At 42.4% G+C, this 20,311-nt stretch overlaps 1 protein-coding gene and 1 long non-coding RNA gene across 2 annotated transcripts in view; both read left to right on the top strand.

Moving 5' to 3' along the window:
* The window catches only part of LOC142369296 (uncharacterized), a 46,028-nt gene that overhangs the window by 14,227 nt on the left and 11,490 nt on the right, over positions 1 to 20,311 (top strand). The gene's annotated exons all lie outside the window — the stretch shown is intronic.
* Positions 13,722 to 18,642, top strand: LOC142369314 (uncharacterized). The gene is made up of 4 exons (XR_012767575.1): positions 13,722 to 13,855; positions 13,939 to 14,044; positions 17,032 to 17,604; positions 17,731 to 18,642. It is a non-coding gene; the product is annotated as an uncharacterized LOC142369314 (long non-coding RNA).

Here is a 20,311-nt window from a genome sequence, read left to right as displayed (position 1 = left end):
CTGCGGGAGCTCTGTTCCACTGAGCCCAGCGCTGATATGCTTTGATGTGTGACTACCAATAAACACTTCATTTTCACTTGAATTACTGCGGTCCGTTCTTGAGCCTCCTACTAAAAGAACCGAATCTAACAAAATGGTGCCGTGACACGAGGTTTGAAGGCTAGAGGACCACCGTGCCGTGCGACCGACCCCCGTGCGAGTGAGGACGCCTCGAGGTGATAGGAGAGACGACTTTGTTCAGACAATCAGGCGCCAAAGAAAAAAGGTGAGCAGAACACCACTTAATGTCTAAATGTAAAATGTCTGCATATTGAATAACCTAAATGAAGTTGTCTGAATTAAGTTGTCCTCTGGTCATGATAATTCGAGTGTTAATGTACTGTCTGTCTATTTGAATTGAATGGTGACACGTCAAGTATAAAAACACATACACACAGGGAAAGTATATAAGTGTCCTGTCAAGTCAATTCGGAAAGTAAGACAAGATAAATTCATTTTATAAATGAAGATCCCAGTTGTGGTGCTTGTCTTCAAAATTTATTTTTTCCGTGCACTTTTGGTAAGTGATGCGAAGTAGTTTATAAAAGCCCATCTTGAATGGGTAAACTAATTAGAATTCCGACACGGAAGATTCTCCACTGACGAGAGTTAGAACGAGGGATTGAGACTTCCGGGGTTCGACGAAGTCTGTAAAACCGAAATATAGAAATATAGTCGGGTTGACAAGAGTCAATTTATACTTGAAGGATACTAAGGGTCAGATTTTTTAATTTTCATACAACTGTGGGGGGATTCGCCGCTCGAAGATATTTGACTGCGCCAGCAGATCTCGAGTGGTTTCTGTTCAATATTGGGGTTTGGTATAGATAAAAAGGGGGGAGAACAAGTGGCTGCGCGTGCTATACGGGTCGCTTTGTTCGGGGAAATCAGTATTTTTATGGTGTGACCCAAAGTTTTGGAATAAACAAATGCTTTGATAAGTGGAGCGCACAGAACACAGCGTTCTGCGTAGAAGTTTCTTCACTACTTTCAGCATTTGGGCAACTAAGGCCTTCCATATACTTTGAATAACACGTGTATAACTTTTGAATATGTCACAAAAATTGATTGACGACTGGAAAAAATGCAAATCCGGCTCGCTGGGGTCGGTGCTGGTTGACACGTTAGAAAGATGGAAGAAATGGTCCCGGGGTGAGAAGTAAAACGAGGGACAGATAAATTGGACTGGAAAATGAGTAAAATGCAGGAAAAGAGTGTGCGAGTTTGCTCCACTGAGGCTGAGTGTGTGTGTTCAAAATGTTTTCAAAACAAACGAGAGACTAAGAATCAAGCACATGCAGGATACAGAAGGAAAAAGTTGATATATGATATATTTGATCCCAAAGTTTATTGACAAAAGTTAATAATTTTGTATTTCAGCATCAAAGCACTAATAAGAGACCTATAAGAAAGAATTAACAGATTTGGAGGCTTGACCTGAGGCCTGAAGTTACTAACTAAAGATCAGCTGTGCAGCAGCGTTACAGGAATAATGAATAATGAATAATGAAAAGCCTCAAACGCTTTTTGAGCCATAATATTCCCAAGTTAATTTTATAGTTGTTCTCTTTATCATAAATGCGCACACCCTAAGATTGTCTTCTTTCTCTCATTCAGCCCTGAGAGTGAGAACCATCCAAACAGACTCTGAGTGATCATTGGCCTGAGTTTATAATGATATACTGCTTATAATATAGGTTTAATTTTGTATTAGAGCAAATAGTATTGATTCATCCATCTATTTTAAAATGCATATGATTAGGAAAGACACCAAAGTATGTAGATAAACTGAAAACAGCTTTACAATGAAAAAAATCACAGAGATGAGATAAAAAACAATAAATCCAGGAAGAACAGTGTTTGAGACATTCATAGAAATTGTTGCTGAAATAGGATTTAACAGCTCTCTTAAAAGCAAAAGTCATAAACACAAGCAGAGTGTTTAGGAGATTTGCTCCTTTAATTAAAATACAATCTGAAAAAATGTTCTCCACCTGAAACAGGACTAAGAGCAGGCAGTCACACCAAATGACATAAGTTAAAAGGAAAAAACAGGATTTAGGATTTAATATCGCAGCCAGACGGTCAGATGTCAAACAATTTGATAACATATTAAAGTTATTGAGGCTTAGCCTTTATTCTTATTAGGAGATATTAACTTGACTTTAAAATTTTAGCTGCTCGGAATTTCCTCTGCCTCAGGTCACCAATTCAATAGTTATCACCAATATTTAGATTCAAACTAAACCATTTGACTATTTAACTAAATCATTTAACTAGTTAACTGCAGCAGATCTATGAAATAATTAATATGCTAACTTAACAAAAAAAGCAAATAGATTTAAATCCATTGGAAGAATACAGAAAGGACAGCTGCAGCAAAGACTGAGCCATAACAAGACAAGTCAAGGTTTGTTTTTTAAGGCACATTTAAAAACAGTGAGCAGAGTGCAGCTTGGTGAGCCAAAACAAAATCTATACAGACACAGACTTAACTTTGGATGAAGCTATCCCTAGTATGCATTATATTATGCATTATTGAACCTACTATTTTATATGATATATAACATATGAATGTTTTCAGGTTGTCCCACATGAGGCCTGGACGGGGAGAAAATACCCTGTCCATAGCTTCTTTGGGACACTAGGAGATATTGTGTGAATGTGGAAAATTTGGGTTGCCAAGCGACAGCCATGGTGAGTGGGGGCTGAGGAGATCCCAAAGGGGGTGTTCCCAAAGGGGGCACTAACGGCTTGGGGGACAAGGGCTACCTGAGGGGGGAGGAGAAGGACGCCAATAGGTGGTGTGATGGAAATTCAAACTGTGCTGAGTCAGTGCCTGTGGTTGAAAGAAAAAGGATATGAATGGGATGAATGAAAAGTTCTGTAATTAGGTGTTTTGGGTCATCGGAAGACGTTCCATTAGAGATGACCAGAAAGTTTTTAATCTACTACACTAAATCGATCAATCAGACATTATTTACATAGCAGTTTATATAGCACTTCTCAACCCAAGAAAATATAGAACAAAGACCTTTCAGATCAAACAAAGCAGTGAAACCCAAGGCCACATACAGACACATGCACACTCACATATAAAGCCACGCACACACACACGCCACACATACTGGAAGCAGGGGCCACAATGTGATCCTTAAAGAAAAATAAAGGATGAATTAGGATAAATAAAGAAATAAAATTAAACTAGGCTTTTAATATCTGTATGATGCTCATGACTGAAGCTGAAAGTTAAGGCTGTTCCAACACTAAAAGGGCACGAGGCTCAACTTCAAGCTGTGAAACTCTTTCAAATGTCTGTTGTGTTGGAATCAGATGTGTGAACGCATTTTAGTCTGCACTGAGGGAAAAGGCAGCTAAGCAGGCTAACGGTACTTTGAATTGAACCGTTTAACACGAGAAAACTGAACTGATCTGTTTGTTGCTTCTACGACTGCTCAGTTACTCACACAATCAGGTACTGAGCAGATTTAGACATTCTGCTGTAATCTCAGATGCTCTCAGTCGCGCTGCTCACGTTGTTTTAGTCCACAACTCTTCTTCTTCTTCTGCCACGACGGCTGCACAACTTACCCAGAACACCCGGTGGCAGAGTGTGCATACAACACCCTTATACTTTATTGGATTGTATCTACAAACTCAAACGCTGATCATTTAAACCTGCTTCAGGCTGTTTCTGTTCCCTTTAGTTTTAAGCTGACTGTGTTTGGCGAACCCTGAGCATTTCAGTGGAAAATGTTCAGCACAGACATGGAGTTGTATTGTGTTCTTGTGGTAACTACGTCCCCACAGCTATTATGTCCTGAAGAGTTTCTTAGAAAGCGTTTTCTGCCGCTCACAGTGGGAGAATCTCACTGACAAATCCCACTTTGGCCTAAAGAGTCAAGATTCAAGAGGGTTTATTGTCATTCCAGCCATATACACAGTGCAATGAAATAACGTTTCTCGAGAAGTTTTCAGTGCAACAAACAGGAACAACAAAGAACAGCGCAACAATAAAGAACAGCTGGGACAACAAAGACAATACTAAAAATGCTACAAGTAACTGCAAGTGTGGTGCAAAAAAAAATGTTTGTAAAGTGTAAAAGTGTAAAGTGACTGTATTAGTATTTACATGAGGTGCAGTAGTGCATCAGACAAGTACTAAAAAGGGGCTCAGTACAGTATACAACAGAGGTGATCAGATCAGTCCCTGAGCGTTGAGGAGTCGTATGGCCTGGGGGAAGAAGCTGTTATGTTGTCTGGTGGTGACAGACCGTATGCTGCGGTACCTTCTGCCAGATGGGAGGGGTGAGAAAAGTCTATGTGAGGGGTGGGTGGGGTCTATAACAATCCTGGTTGCCTTGCGGATGCAGCGTGTGGTGTAGATGTCTGAGACGGAGGGGAGAGCGGCTCCAATGATCTTTTCAGCCGTCCTCACCACACGCTGAAGGTTTTTGCGGTCCAGTTGGGTGCAGTTACCGAACCAGGCGGTGATGCAGCTACCCAGGAGGCTCTCTATGGTCCCTCTGTAGAAGGTGGTGAGAATGGTGGGAGGGAGGTGGGCTCTCTTCAGCCTTCTCAGGAAGTGGAGACGCTGCTGAGCCTTCTTCACGGTGGAGCTGGTGTTGAGGGACCAGGTGAAGTTCTCCGCCAGATGGACACCAAGGAATTTGGTGTTCTCCACAATCTCCACCGGGGAGCCTTCGATGTCCAGAGGCTCGTGGTCCTTCTGTGCTCTGCGGAAGTCAACAACCATCTCTTTAGTTTTGTCCACATTCAGAGACAGGTTGTTGGCTTTGCACCAGGTGATCAGCTTTTCCACCTCCTCCCTGTATGATGACTCGTCGTTCTTTTCGATGAGACCCACCACGGTCGTATCGTCAGCGAACTTGATTATGTGGTTCGAGTCGTGTAGTGCTGTTCAGTCGTGGGTTAGGAGTGTGAACAGCAGTGGACTGAGCATGCAGCCTTGAGGTGCCCCTGTGCTTAGTGTGGTGGTGCTGGAGGTGTTGTTTCCAATCCGGACTGACTGGGGTCTCCCTGTAGGAAAGTCCAGGATCCAGTTGCAGAGGGTAGTGTTCAGGCCAAGCAAGCTCAGCTTCCTAGTCAGGTGCTGTGGGATGATAGTGTTGAATGCTGAACTGAAGTCTATGAACAGCATTCTGACGTAAGTGTCTTTTTTGTCCAGGTGGGTGAGTGCTAGGTGGAGGGTGGTGTTGATGGCGTCGTCGGTGGAGCGGTTGGCTCGCTACGCGAACTGCAGGGGGTCTAGGGTGGGAGGCAGATGGTTCTTGATGTGCTTCAGGATCAGCCTCTCAAAGCACTTCATGATGGTAGGGGTGAGTGCGATGAGGCGGTGGTCATTAAGGCATGACACAGGCGACTTCTTGGGCACAGGGACGATGGTGGTGGTTTTGAAGCACGATGGGACGATGGCACTGCTCAGGGAGATGTTGAAGATGTCCGTGAAGACATCTGCCAGTTGGTCTGCACATCCTCTGAGCACACTCCCGGGAATGTTGTCTGGGCCAGCAGCCTTACGTGGGTTGACTCTTTGCAGAGTCTTTCTCACTTCAGCTGTGGTCAGGCATAGCACTTGTTCGCCAGGAGGGGGGGGTGTTCTTCCTTGCCACCACGTCATTCTCTGCATCAAAACGACTGTAGAACACGTTCAGCGCATCGGGCAGGGAGGCGTCACTGTCACAGGCCGGTGTTGTTGTCCTGAAGTTAGTGATGGCTTGGATTCCACAGCTGCCGTGTGTCTCCACTGTCTCTGAAGTGGCCGTGGATTTTCTGGGCATGCGCTCGCTTTGCATCCCTGATAGCCTGGGCCAGTGTTGCCCGCGCTCTGCTCAGGGCCTCCTTTTCTCCTGTTCTGAATGCTGTGTCTCTGGCTCTCAGCAGTGCACGCACCTCAGCAGTCATCCATGGCTTCTGGTTAGAGCGCGTGGTGATGGATTTGACGACCGTGACGTCATCAGTGCACTTACTGATGAAACCAGTGACTGAAGCCGTGTACTCCTCTAGGTCAGTGGAGCCGTTGGTGGTTGCTGCTTCCCTAAACATTTGCCAGTCAGTGCACTCAAAACAGTCCTGGAGGGTAGAGATGGCTCCTTCCGGCCAGGTCTTTACCTGTTCGTTGACTGGTCTGGAGCGTCTGACCAGCGGTCTGTATGCTGGGATCAGCTTGACGGAGATATGGTCAGAATATCCCAGGTGGGGGGCGGGGCTCGGCACGATATGCACCGGGTATGGTTGTGTAAACAAGATCCAGCGTGTTCGCTCCTCTCGTTGCAAAATCCACATGTTGGTAGAATTTTGGAAGCACTGTTTTTAGATTTGCCTGATTGAAGTCTCCGGCGACAATAAGCAGTCCTTCTGGATGTTTGTTTTGGACATCACTGATGGCCCCGTACAATGCGGTTAGCGCTTCCTTAGCGTTAGCGCTGGGAGGAATGTACACAGCTACAATGTGCAAGGAGGAGATCTGTCTCGGTAAGTAGAATGGTCTACATCTCACGGCCGCGTATTCCACCAGCGATGAACAGGACTTGGAGACGAGGACAGAGTTGTTGCACCAGTCCGTGTTGATGTAAACACACAGTCCCCCGCCTCGTGTCTTACCGCACAGTGGGTCTCTGTCGGCTCGATGTGAGGCTAGACCGTCTAGCTGAATGGCCGCCTCCGGGACTCGGTCGCTGAGCCATGTTTCTGTGAAAACATACACACAGCAGTCCCTAGTGTCCCGTTGAGTAGTCCGTTGTAGTTTGATGTAGTCCAGTTTACTTTCCAGTGAGCGGACATTAGAGAGCAGGATGGACGGGAGAGCCGGTCGGCTAGCATTAGCCATCAGCCCAGCACGGACACCGGCTCTCTTGCCCCTCTTCCGTCTTCTCTCACACCGCTTTCACCCGGCCCTTGTCTTCAGGCGAGCTCGGGAATTTGCGAAGCAGGCTGATAGACTGTTGCGCGTCCTTTGTCTCCGTTGGTAACGCCGTTGGGCAGTGTTTAAGTCCCATAAGTAGACTCCGTTGGTAGACTTGTGATACTGCATCTGAGTGTTGCAGTTTAGCGGCCTCTTGAGTGCAGTTTGTAGATTTCAGACACATAACTTAACGATATAAATACAATAATACACTAAAATTACACTGTTTTACACAGTTTTTTCCTCTCGAGGGGTCACTGCAAAAACGATCGCGCCGCCGCTTTTATTAGAGATGTGATCAGCGGTGACTTTTGTGTGTTGGCGACTGGCGCTACGGTCCTGGCTGAACAGGAAGTAGCCACCAGAAAAACAAGACAGTCGCTGTAGCGACTGAATGTTACGCAGGACTGTCAGACAGAGACTGCAGACAGAGCGGTAACAGGAAAGCAGGAGGATCACAGAGCTGGTTAACAACAGATGCTGTAATCCTGGACGTTTCACTGAGAAGGAGCGTCTCTGCACCCCCGATGTTGAACTGCTGGCTGTGAGTTTCTGTCCATGTTGTCTGCTGAGAGAGTTCACCTGAGTTACCTGCTGACGCTGTGTGTGACATCATCAGCTGAGCTGTTGCTAAGCTACAGAAACAACAGCCCAGCCCACTGATGGAGACCTCTGAAGGTTTCTACCACACCTTCCTCTCTGCTACACTTCAGCTAATTACATTTTATTTAGTTCTCTGTAACAGCAGCTGATCTTTAATAATAACTAATCCTGTAGGGATATAATTTACCTTCAGGGATTAATGAGTATTGTTGAGTTGAATTCAACTGAGCTAATTTACAAAACTGATTTTGTTTGATTCATTGAAATGTTGATAAAACTTTATCATAAAATCACATTCACCTAGTTAATGATAAAGTTTCCCGTCTCATGGCCTCCCTGTCCCAACGAGATGCTGTAAGGTGTGGTTGAGGGGCAGCTTTGAGCTTTCTTTCTGAGGCAGAAACTGAAGTGTTTTACCTTCTGTCAGTGTGAGGTCCCAGCCTGGAGCCCTGAGGCGCCCCTGAGTGTGAGAGTCTTTCCCCTCGCCATCCTGGACACATGCCTAAAGTCTCTGAAGGATAGGTGGAGGCACTAAGTTATGGGGAAATGTCTTCATTTGTAACATTCAGTCACAAAACAAAAGAAACTCCTTAAGGCTAAAATAACTTTAATGATTACAAATCAGTGGAGGTCTGCTCGGGGCCCAAATGCTAATTACTCTTGTCAACAGCGGCATTCCTCATCAACTGTGACAAACGGGCATTTGTAAAGTCATTAATAAAAATGTAGGAGGATCTCTGGGTGAGAAGGAGCAGGAACAACGAGCGCACAAAGACAAAAGGTGATGGAACAGAGCTGATGACCTGGTGAACTCTGAGGGATGGCAGAGAAGATTAGCGTAGAACAGTTAGCATAGAACAGCATAGCATAGCATAAAAGGGCATATAGCATAGCATAAAAAAGTAGCACAGCATAGCATTGAAGAGGAGCGTAGCATAGCATTAAAGGGCAGATAGCATTGCTTTGAAGAGGAGCGTAAGGGCCAAGTGGAAGGGAAAGGTATATAGAAAAATACCTAAGTAAAAAAAAACGTATGAAAAAAGGTGAACATTTATGAGACCCTGTGAACAATGGAACCCTATTATCCCAATAGTGTAGTTTCCAGTGAACTAACTCAGTTAATCCACCACTGTACAAAGTAATAATAACCCTGTAAAAGTGAATTACCTGTACTCAAAATACGCTGACCTCAGGGTTCGAGCTCTGGTCTTGTGACTTTAGGCTCAGGGTAAGCTCAGGTCTCTCACTCAGGAAGATCCACAGACTCCCCCTCACCAAGGGACACAGGCAGCTTGTTCCATAATTTAGGAGCAAAAGCCTGGAAAGACAAGTTTCCTCTGGTTTTAAAGGAAGTCCTTGGGACCATGAGGAGGTTCTGGCCTGAGGACCGATGGGAGCGGCCGGAGCTGTAGGGACACAGCAGGTCAGAGACATAACTGGGAGTCTGCCCGTGCAGGGCTCTAAAAGTCAACACTAAAATTTAAAAATCTATACGATATTTGATCGGGAGCCAGTGCAAGGAAGATAAAATTGGCGTAATATGAGTCTGTTATAAGTCCTGTTAAAAGTCGAGCCGCTGCATTTTGGACCATTTGAAGACGATTTAAAACAGATTTGTTAAAACAAATAAATAGAGAATTGCAATAATCCAAACGTGAAGAGATAAAAGCTTGAATCACAATTTCCAGGTCAGAGTTGGACAGGATTGGCCTTAACTTTGCAATATTTCTTAAATGATAAAAGCAGTTTTTTACTAAGTGTCTAGAATGGCAGTCAAGAGACAGACTGATCAAACCAGACAACAAGATTCCTGATGCTCGACTGAACGTACAAGCCCAGAGAACCGAGGTGGTTCAGGACCAGGGGAATTTTTTGCTCTGGAGAAATAAGTCTCAGTCTTTTTACAATTTAACTGGAGGCAGTTTTCAGTGAGCCAGTTCTGTATGCTTGAGAGACAGTCCAATAGCTCAGACAGTTTGTGCAACTCTGACTCCTTAAAAGAAAAATACAATTGAATGTCATCTGCATAAAAATGATAGGAGACATTTTTAAAATGACTAATGACTTTGCCAAGAGGGCTGATGTACAGCAAAAACAAAATGGGACCAAGAATTGATCCTTGAGGAACTCCATACTTTAAAGTGGAAACATCAGACATTATATTGTTTACACAAACAGAAAAAGTCTTATTTGACAAATATGAGGACAACCACTTCAGGACTGTCCCAGTAATTCCAAAGTCACAGTTAATTCTCTGTTGCAACAGTTCATGATCTACAGTATCAAATGCTGATGATAAGTCAAGAAGAATTAAAACTGAGTACTGCCCACGGTCAGCTGCCATCCTTATGTCACTAGAGACTAAGCAGGGCAGCAAAACACTGTTTTCATCAGTGTTAACCCATTGAGGCCTGGAAAGCATTGCCGCATTTCTACCTTTAAAGCCGGGAAAGCGTACATGTCTTTTTTCATGTATAAGGGTTGTTTTGCACCAATTATTGACCTCTGCGCCAATGAAATGCATTATAATAGACACGTGAGAGTGTGGTCATGTTCCTCGTGTCATTGTGTTGAAGTTAAGTTACATCGAACAAGCATGGAGGACTTTCATTGGAAAGACATTTCAGACAGTAGCGATTGTGAGGAGTTTCTTGGCTTTGATGATGCTGATGAACGTGCTGACCCAATTGATCGAGATTTATGGCTAGCACATATGTTTGAAGATGACGATAAAGACGAGGATGATTTTGAAGGGTTTGAAAGTGAGTGGAAGACTGACAATTACCACCGTAATCAACGGAGAGATTTCAACCGCACACCAGGGGTGAAAGTCGATTTACCTGCAGATGCCACACCGTTGCAGGCATTTAATCATATTTTTACTAAGGAGCTTTGGGCGCATCTCGTTTCCGAGACGAATAGATACGGTGACCAGGTATCCATCCATCATCCATCATCCATCCATCATCTATCCATCCATCCATCCTTCCATCCATCCACCCATCCATCCACCTATCCATCCGTCCATCCATCCATCCATCATCTATCCATCCATCCATCCATCCATCATCATCCATCCATCCATCCATCATCATCCATCCATCCATCCATCCATCCATCCATCCATCATCTATCCATCCATCCATCCATCATCCATCCATCCATCATCATCCATCCATCCATCCATCCATCATCTATCCATCCATCCATCCATCCATCCACCCACCCATCATCTATCCATCCATCCATCCATCCTTCTATCCATCCATCCATTCATCATCCATCCATCCATCCATCCATCATCATCCATCTGTTCATCCATCATCATCCATCCATCCATCCGTCCGTCCATCCATCCAGCCATCCATCCATCCATCCATCATCTATCCATCCATCCATCCATCCATCCATCCATCATCATCCATCCTTCCATCATCCACCCATCCATCCATCCATCCATCCATCATCATCCATCCAACCATCCATCCGTCCATCCATCCATCATCATCCATCCATCCTTCCATCTATCCGTCCATCCATCCATCCATCATCTAACCATCCATCCATCCATCCATCAGGCAGTGAAGACGGTGGGAAAGGTTTGTTTGTGTAATTCTGTTTTCTGCCACCAGAGGGAGTCTCACCGACCCCCTGCCCCTGAATGCCATCAGGCAGGCTGAGGGGCACCATCAGAGGGGCGGAGCCAGGATGGTGATGACACCATGATGTGTGTGTGTTCCAGGTGTTCTGAGCTAAAGCTGCTCAGTGTGTGTCAGCAGCTCCTGAAACATCACCGTCATGTCTCACTTTGGGCTGAAATGAACTTCAGCAGCAGCAGAGGAGGCTCTGACCATGGGCTGCTTAATGCTGACTGCAAAGGCTCATGGGAACTTTCCCTTTGGATCCAAGTCATTAGATTATCAGTGTTGTCATCATTCCTTTAGCTTCAGTTTGGCCTTTAATTTAAAGCACTTCTGTGGCCCCCAACAGTTTCCTGAGGGAGGTTCCTGTGGATGAAGCTGTGCTGTTTTCCTCTTGTGGCAGAAAAGTGACAAAAACAACCTTCAACCCTGAGAAAAACCAGCTGCAGTCTTTTGCTGTTTGGCCTCACAGCTCATAGAATGATAGAAAAACATGATATCAGACACGACTTTCCTCTCAGGGAGGGAACGCTCCCTGTTCCATGCTGAGTAACATGGAAATAAATACACAACACAGAGAGTTAGAAGTACAATCATTTATTAGCAAAACAACAGCAACAAAGTGCAAAAATAATGAGTACATTTGAACATTTACAGAAACATTTATTCTTATTTTAACACTGATGCAGCAACAAGCCTAAAAGAATTGAAAAAGTCTTTAAAACAGCCTTCAGTTATTTTATAAACCTCATCTTTAGCTTGAGGTCAACTGATGGTTGGATGAAGTCTGAGGTCATCAGTGTGTTCATCACATGATCACAGTAACATGATGACATCATCAGACTGAGACAGAGGAGGAGGAGCCTGACGGCTTCTTGCTGTCTCAGGTTACAGAAACACTCAGACAGGTTTCACTCATTCCTCTTTCAGAGCTTTAATGAGGAAACATGGATGCTGCTGGAGGCTTTCAGGTTAAATAACCAACAAACACTTTAACTTGTACAGTTCATGCTGTGTGCAGAAGAGCAGAAGCTGCACACCATGAATAAAACATCCTCAGTGACTTCAGGACAGAAACAAGCAGCTGATATGAACTTAGAGATGATTCTTCTTCCTGTGTTCACGTATCAGAGCTCTCTGCACCAGCAGCCCTGCAAACTAAGGCTACGTGCCCACGACAACGGTAACGACAGATAAACGCAGAACATTTCGACAGATGTGCCTATCTTGCACACGGCGACGGCGTTTTTAGGAGTTCAAAACGGAGAAAACGCAAACGCCCTCCAGAGTGGAGATCTTGAAAACGATCCAACCTCTCGTCGCCGTAGGAACAGTTCAAAACGCAGAAGTGCGTTTTTTGCACACGTTAAGTAGGTAGTTCTCCATGAACGACTCCCATATCTCACTATATTTATTTTGGACACTCTCCCAATCCACATTATCCACTGCCTTCCTGGCTTTGTAGTTCAGTGTCGTGTTCAGGAGCAACTGGACCTCATCATCTGTCCAAACAAAGTTTGAAGGCGTACTGTTGTTGCCGCTGCGCTTTGCCATTTTCTTCCAACTGACGCGGAGGAAGTAGCCACAAAACAGGCATTTCTCATATTTATTAATATATAACAATATAACTCATATAACAATACCAAAGGTATTGTTGCTACTGCCACCTACGTCCGGGGCGTGCATACTACATCGGCAAACTGCGAGTTTTATGAGTTTTATACGTTTTCCCTGTTCCCATGGATAGACAGATATCCACCCCCAAGCGCTCACTTAAATGCGTCATTTATTCATATATATATATATATATATATATATATATATATATATGATTTTGTTTTACTTATTACGACATTATTTGTCTCTTACAGATGCATATTTCAATAACAACCGTCGGTACTACGCCCAAAATCGAACGCTGCACGTTATGTTGCAAACTGTTTCACTGCCCTCTGTGCCTACTTTTTAAACCAGCAAAATTGTTCAAGCTGCAGAGCCACTTGGGGGCTCATACAAAAGGTGGCATTTTATTTAAAGGTAAGCATAATGTATTTGTCTGTTTGTTTGTACTCATAAGTATTAGCCAATGCTACTAACTTCTGGCAGGTTGTGGTTTGGTTTGTAAAAGGGTAAAAGGAACCATAGGCACCATAACAAGTCTGTTGAAATTATGTGTGGAGTGTGACTGCATGGAAATTTTAAATGAATAAATATTTATCTTTAATGCAACAGTCTTTTAGAAACCTATCCCAGTCACTAAATCCTGGCAACTAGACAGAAAAAACTGGACCACAAATTCAGGTAAGAGTATAAAGTATGTATAATGCATGTATCTATATTAATAGTTGAGTACTTTAATACTGTGAAATAATAATTACATAACTGACTTCTTTCTGATATCTAGGGTTTTCCACGACTACCATATGGGATTGACTGTGGCATCTTCATGCTGATGGTAGTAGACATCATTTGTTATATATTAATTATTTCTGTAATTCTGTGTGCATTACAGATTTCAGCATTAAATTAAAATGATTGTGCTTTATTCCTAGAATGGCCTTTTTTTTTTTATCATTTTCCAGGTGGACATGCCACTTTTACGACAGTGGTGGTGTATCATCCTCATGGAAAATTTTGACCTTGGAAGGTGAGACTGCAAAGATTTTGTTATTTGACTTGAAGTTGACAAGACGTTTTTATTTATTTATATTGTTTAATCATTTTTTTGAGCTATGGAAAGCTGTTCGCCCACTGGACAGATGGATCAAAAGCCCTTCTGCGAGGTGAGGTGCCACCAGTGTTTAGGCTGAAAAGGAAGATTGGTGACATTACTGAGGTCAGATTTTTTTTTATTTTGGTTGAGTGTTACCGGAGCATCCCCCGGTGAAGCTGCTTCACTGATATTTTTAGCGCGGTTGATGAAGTTGCTGTGGAATGTGGCTGCTTTTTGGGGGGAGTAGAGTAAAATCTTCCGTGACTGCGGGGGGTGGGTGGGAGGGGTCTTTGATGTCCTACTGAGGCCTGGTCAGATTGTCCCTGCATGCACGTGCCACGGAAACTCTTTCGGTCCTCATTATTCAAAATATTTGGCTGTAACAGCAGTACAGCGGAGTGTACAAGAGCACCTTTAAACATTGCGCTTAACTCTTTTGAACAAAAGAATATGTATTGGCAAGTATGTCCCTTCCCCCTTTAAAGTATCTCCCATCACTTCACACAATACACAATTTTTTTTCATCCGTGTCATTTTCTTACAACTTGTTAAAAGAATCTCAAGGCCAGTAGGCCACATACAAACACAAATGCCATGTAAAAACAAAAAGTGATTAGAACACCTGAAAACACTGGGCTTAACTCTTTGTGAACAAACAGATCAAGCATGTCCCCTCTCCATTTAAAGCATCCCTCCCCTCTCTTTCCTGCTTGTGCTTTTTTTTTCTTTACAACTTTTCCCCTTCTTAAACTATGTGCATGCTTGTGTGTCTCTCTGTGTGTGTTTTTATATGCATATTTGCGTGTTTGTATGCTTGTGGGTGTGTTTTGTGCATGAATGAGTGTACGTTTTTATGTGTGTGTGTGTGTGCGTTTATAATAACGAGTAACGATGCAGCACATAAAAATGTATCGGAGTAAAAGTACTAAACTCGTTGAAAATATGTACTGAAGTAAAAGTAGGAGAAAAAATAACACTCCAGTAGAGTATAGAGAGCAGATTTTTCTAAAATATCAACCAAACACATCAGTTGCTTAAAAGATTATAGAGATCAATAAATGCAAAGAAAATGAATTAATGCAATAAGTGAGCGTGAATGGTTTTTTGTCTCATTTGTCTCTGGGTGGCCCTGTGATGGGCTGGTGACCTCTGCAGAATGTACGCTGCCACTCTTTGGTTTAACTGTGGGACATTGGCTCGGATGCTGAATACCAGTCTAACAGTTTGTGTGTAATTTCATTGCATTTCAAACTTTCCACATCATGTTACACTATTTTGAGTCCAGGTGTGGGATGGTCAGATATTAAGAACAACGGGGAAAAACTAGGATTCTTTTATCTTAGTCGACCCTCAACACGTAAATTAACTGTTTTATATCCATTGTTGCTCCCTCCAGATAGCAAATTGATATTCTTTATTGGAAAGTCCCTATACCCAACTTCTGAAATTAATCTATCATCTCTTTGATTGCTGTTTTAGACTGCAATTGGTGAACGTGCTAATTTGTATCCAGTTTAGTTTTTAAATTTGTTGAAAGGCATAGTTCTTCTTTGGTTATAAAATAATGGTAATGGTAATAAAAAGTAGAATAAGATTGAAACACTGGTTATTGCTGCCTTCATCTACAGTGAATGGGATTTTCATGTTGGTTGGATATACAATTTAGGATACATTTTCTGTGTCATGAAATGTTCGCACGAGTAGTAATTCAAAGATGTGAGAAATTAATCATTAGATGCAGAATATTTAATATTGTGTGGTTAATTTAACCCTCCTGCCCTCTTTTAGTTAAATGAAATAACGTTTCGCTTTTTAAATATCACCTTTACTGCTGTTGCATGAGACACCTAGACTCCGTATATATTTCTGGTTTTCATTGATTTTACAGAGTGGCCTGTGTTGTCTTCAGTGGTCAGTGAGGGAAGACAGATGGGGGGGGGGGGGGGTGGGGGGGTTATGGTTGATACTTTCTGGGGAGATTAACTGTAGGGGGTTATAAGGAGACATCTTGAAATCTTTCTTATCTTAAGAGGAGCCTTATTTGTTCTTTGAAACTCCCACCCCGATTGGAGTAAAAACGAAATGTGTGTATTCATCTGTTTAAGATAAATATGTAGTTGTCTTAAATAAACCAAGGTGGGGAAATGGGGTTAAAGAATCAGGCTAGCGCCTTCAGCTTAAGTTGATTTAAGATCTACAAATTACTAGCATATAAGATCAAGAAAAGTTGTTCATGTTCAAAATATTTTACAAATCAAACTTAAGAATAATATTAGTATTGGTTTTAAGGTTACATTCATGTAAAATCTAAGAGCATACAAGAGTTTGGTGGGCATAAAGTGTACATTTACAAGGTCTTTATGCAAAACTAAAGCATGGAGTTTTAATTTCAGCTTAATCAATTCTTTCATGGGGCTTAAACTATCAGAAAAACAACACGAAACGGAGCTGAAGCAGTAACCAATGTTTTAAACAATTCAAGAAAGATGAGACTTTGATCATTTTTTATTATATTTAATTCTGAGTCTCCAGGAGATCAGTATGTTTTCTTTGCATGCTCACTTGTTCCAGTATTCACTCATCAAATCGAACAACTCTCCATGTTTGAATCTTATCACAAAGCTGCGTCAGTTGAGGTTATCGTGTTTTGATTTCAAATGAAGGATGGATTAAGCAGTCTGAAAGTCTTTAAGGTTTAAAAACAGTTTTACATGTTTGCAGACTTCTTCTTCCACATTTCAGATAAAATTCACTTTACTGAAAATGTTTCAACTTCCTGATGTTTTCTGATCATTCCAAACTGCATTCAGCCTCTAAAATATAACTAAAGTGTTCTAATTTTTTATAAAAGTCTTAAAAAGTGATCTTCAGAATATCTCCGTTCACACACACATTTTACCTTGAGTTGTTTTGATTTTCTGTTGTTTACGACGTGATATCTTAACATCGCTGTACGTGACATCATCCTCTCCAACTTGTTCTTTATCAGCTGAAATATTTTAACATGTATTGTGATATAATATAATGAAAATAAAGAAATAAAAATATCTGAATGAATGATAGAACACATGTAATAAAACCTGGAAACATAATATCTGTCTCACCTTCAGAACCAGCAGAACCAGCAGAGCCAGCAGAAGAACCACAACACAGGCAGAAACAAGAGGCAACACCAGGGAGAGAAGAGGAGAGGAACCAGCTGGAGAGATGGATGTATCCATCTCTATCTGACACCGCTGTCTCTTAGATTTCCTCAAACATTTCCTGCTGTCGACTTTAGCAGAAAACACATGAGCTGAAACAAGGTGGGGCGAGCAGTGGTAAAGGCCTGCTGCCCCCCCCCACATACCACTCACACCGTTTATTCTTTACATGCTCAGCTGCAGGAGTTTGGATCAAACTGAGCATTTATTTTGCATTCTTTTCACTTAGTTTCTGTACGCTCTTAGCTGTGTAGTTCCTCCTGAAGCAGCTCATCATCATGTGTTTTCCATCCGACCTCAGCCTGAGCTGTTTTAATGTCCCCTCCCCTCTTGTTTTATCCACTTTCACTTAAGTTAGCACAACATGCTGCTCTCAGGTCCACTCCCCCCTGCGTCCCAAACACCTCTTTAAACCAACCAAACCAGGCCGAGTTCGGCAGCATTTGGAGGTCCACATCAAAAGCGCCATTACATTTGAAGGTAATGCCATTGCATTTTAGATTAAAGATATACGTGCACACACACACACAAATGTGTATCCTTATGTATGTTCATGTGACTTGTTTGTCATTGTCTAACATAAACATTTTCTTGACTTGCTCTTAGATAAGATCTGCGCTGCAGTTTGACTTGCAGGAATGGGGGACATTATCATCGTCCCATCTGTGACACAACTGTCATTAGGACAGACATGGAAGCGCATGTAAAGTCTTGTTCCATACAACAAACATCCACCTCAGCTGCTACCCATTCCAATCCGAGTCAGGATTCATCCTTCCTCTCCCTGCAACCAAGTCCATCTGCATCCCCATCTCCAGAGCTTCTCGTGCAACAATCAATTCAAACATCTTCTATCATCCACTCCTCAGCAGACACACAATTGTCATCTCCTTTGATTTCCTCTTCTGTTGAAACTGAAAAAGCTTGAATGTCCCCTCTGTTCACTAACTTGCCATCTGAAAAACTTGGCCAAACATATGCAGAGGAAGCACCACCAAAAAAATGAAATGATGTAACTCAAACCAACCATTTAAAGAGTGTCTGTGTGGATGCCAAAAATGGCATTTTCGCAGTCCAAAAAGGAGGGCATGGCTTTTCAGTTCCTATACACGCACAGGACAAAACCTGGGGCCGAGTACACAAGGTGCAGTGTGAGTTGGAGGATTGCAAACAGTATTCTTAACTTTCACACACTGCGAACACATCCGTTCTTAACAATACTGCACAGATATAGCCACAGAAGAATGCCTCAGAGAAGATATGTTAACAGAAATGGTGCACTTAAAGTTTTTTGGTGATTCAAAAAAGTCAACCTGCCTTTAAAGGCAAAAATATGCACAACCAGCACATATCCCTCTCTGTGTTGAGGTATTATTTGTGGAAAGCTCAAAGCACTTCTGTTTTTCCATCCATGAGCCAACTTTGCACTATTACAGTCGCCTTTGGGAGGATATTTCACTGCACATTGTACTGTGTATGATTGTGTATGTGACAAATAAAACTATCTTGAATCTTGAATCTTTGTAACGCACAATTCCTCATCAAACACATGGCATTGCCCTTGTGCCAAACCAATGATGTAATGTGTCCACAACAATATCAGCAAATGGCATTTATTTCAAACGAACCGGGATGTGTTCAGAACAGAAGAAACCATCTGGAGCGATCCTGGAGACATTCAAATTCATATTTCACAACATTTACGACATGTTGAGATTTTGTGAAGAAGTAGTAGACAAAAACACAACGTTTTGGCCTATTGTGAATGTCTCACTGAGTAAAGGTCTACAGAACATTTGATCATGTTTTTAAAAAAAATATTTTATGCCTTTAATGATAGGACAGTTGGAAGACATGCAGCAAAGGGCCGCTCGGTGCGGGACTTGAACCAGGGCCAGCTGCAGCGAGGACTGTAGCCTCTGTACATGGGGCGGCTGCTTAACCCACTATGCCACAGACCGCCCCAGAACATTTGATCATGTTGTGACTTGGTATGTTTTTTATGTTTTCTCAATGCTCACTTAATAATTTGACTTGGATTATACTGTAGATATCAAGAGTTAGGGTAGTATTTAGTGGTACTAAGGTGTTCCAGCAGCACATCAACATAATTAGCATAGACAAAGAACCAAACATGAAATTTATGGTGGTTAAGAATAAATTTACAGAAAAATACAACAGAAAAACTAATTGAAACAAATGTATAGAAAAAGAGCAGTCCAATAAAGTCAAAATGAAATGATAATGAAACGGCAGTGACGTACTCTATAGTACACAATAAAATGTATAGGCCAATGGCATCTTATGAGATGTTGGCTTATGAATATGAGTAATAGCTTAAGAGAAAATGTGCACTGACCAAACAAAAGTTTACTATACAAATAAAAACAATATATACAATAGACCGGGAATTGATAGATTTTATGTCATACTGTTTACTAATTAATTCATTCGTGAGGAAAACGATTAAACCTGAAGTGCATTCGTGATTTTATTTTGAAATGTACGCCGTGCATTTCCGGGCCTGACAGTGGAGGTCTGCAGCCAGGACCTCTGGGCCGGAACTCCACCCTGTGACCCCGGAAGCAAACACCGCAGCCGGCCGCCAGTTTTCTCTATGTGGGACAACAGATTCTATAATAGTACAGATACACCACTCACGGTGCATTTCCGGTTTCCAACGAGGCGATTTTGGTTGCAGTTCCACCCTTTTTCCACGTGGGGCGCTCAATTTTGGAGACCAGAATGAATGGAGTCCTATGGACCCTTTCGTGTCCTTATCTCAAGATATAATTTTTTCTCTAGTAATTCGAATGTTGTTTTCGAAAGAGGATGTTTAGAAAATACCCATGGCTGAGTTTTAGATTTTTAGAGCCACTCATTTGCTTAAAAAAAGGATTTGAAGTGTATATGACGTCATACATAGCTTACGACCGGAGATGCCGCTTTAAAGTGGGTGTTACTGACGTCATCATTGTGCTACTACCACAGACAGCCCACAGACAAACACACACAGACTTTACGACAAAAATTCAAAATTACAGTAACCCGGATTTTTTGAAGTAAGCGACGCACCTCCACGTTATCAGTGCTAGTGTACAGTAATTAATCAATTCTAAACAGCATAGTTTGTGCCTGTATAACGTTGCCCATAGGAAACCGTTTCATGGCCGAATATCTCAAGAGA

Source organism: Odontesthes bonariensis, chromosome 19 (genome assembly GCF_027942865.1).
Source record: "Odontesthes bonariensis isolate fOdoBon6 chromosome 19, fOdoBon6.hap1, whole genome shotgun sequence".
In the NCBI taxonomy this organism is placed as follows: domain Eukaryota; kingdom Metazoa; phylum Chordata; class Actinopteri; order Atheriniformes; family Atherinopsidae; genus Odontesthes; species Odontesthes bonariensis.
This window is presented reverse-complemented; position numbering and strand designations above follow the sequence as displayed.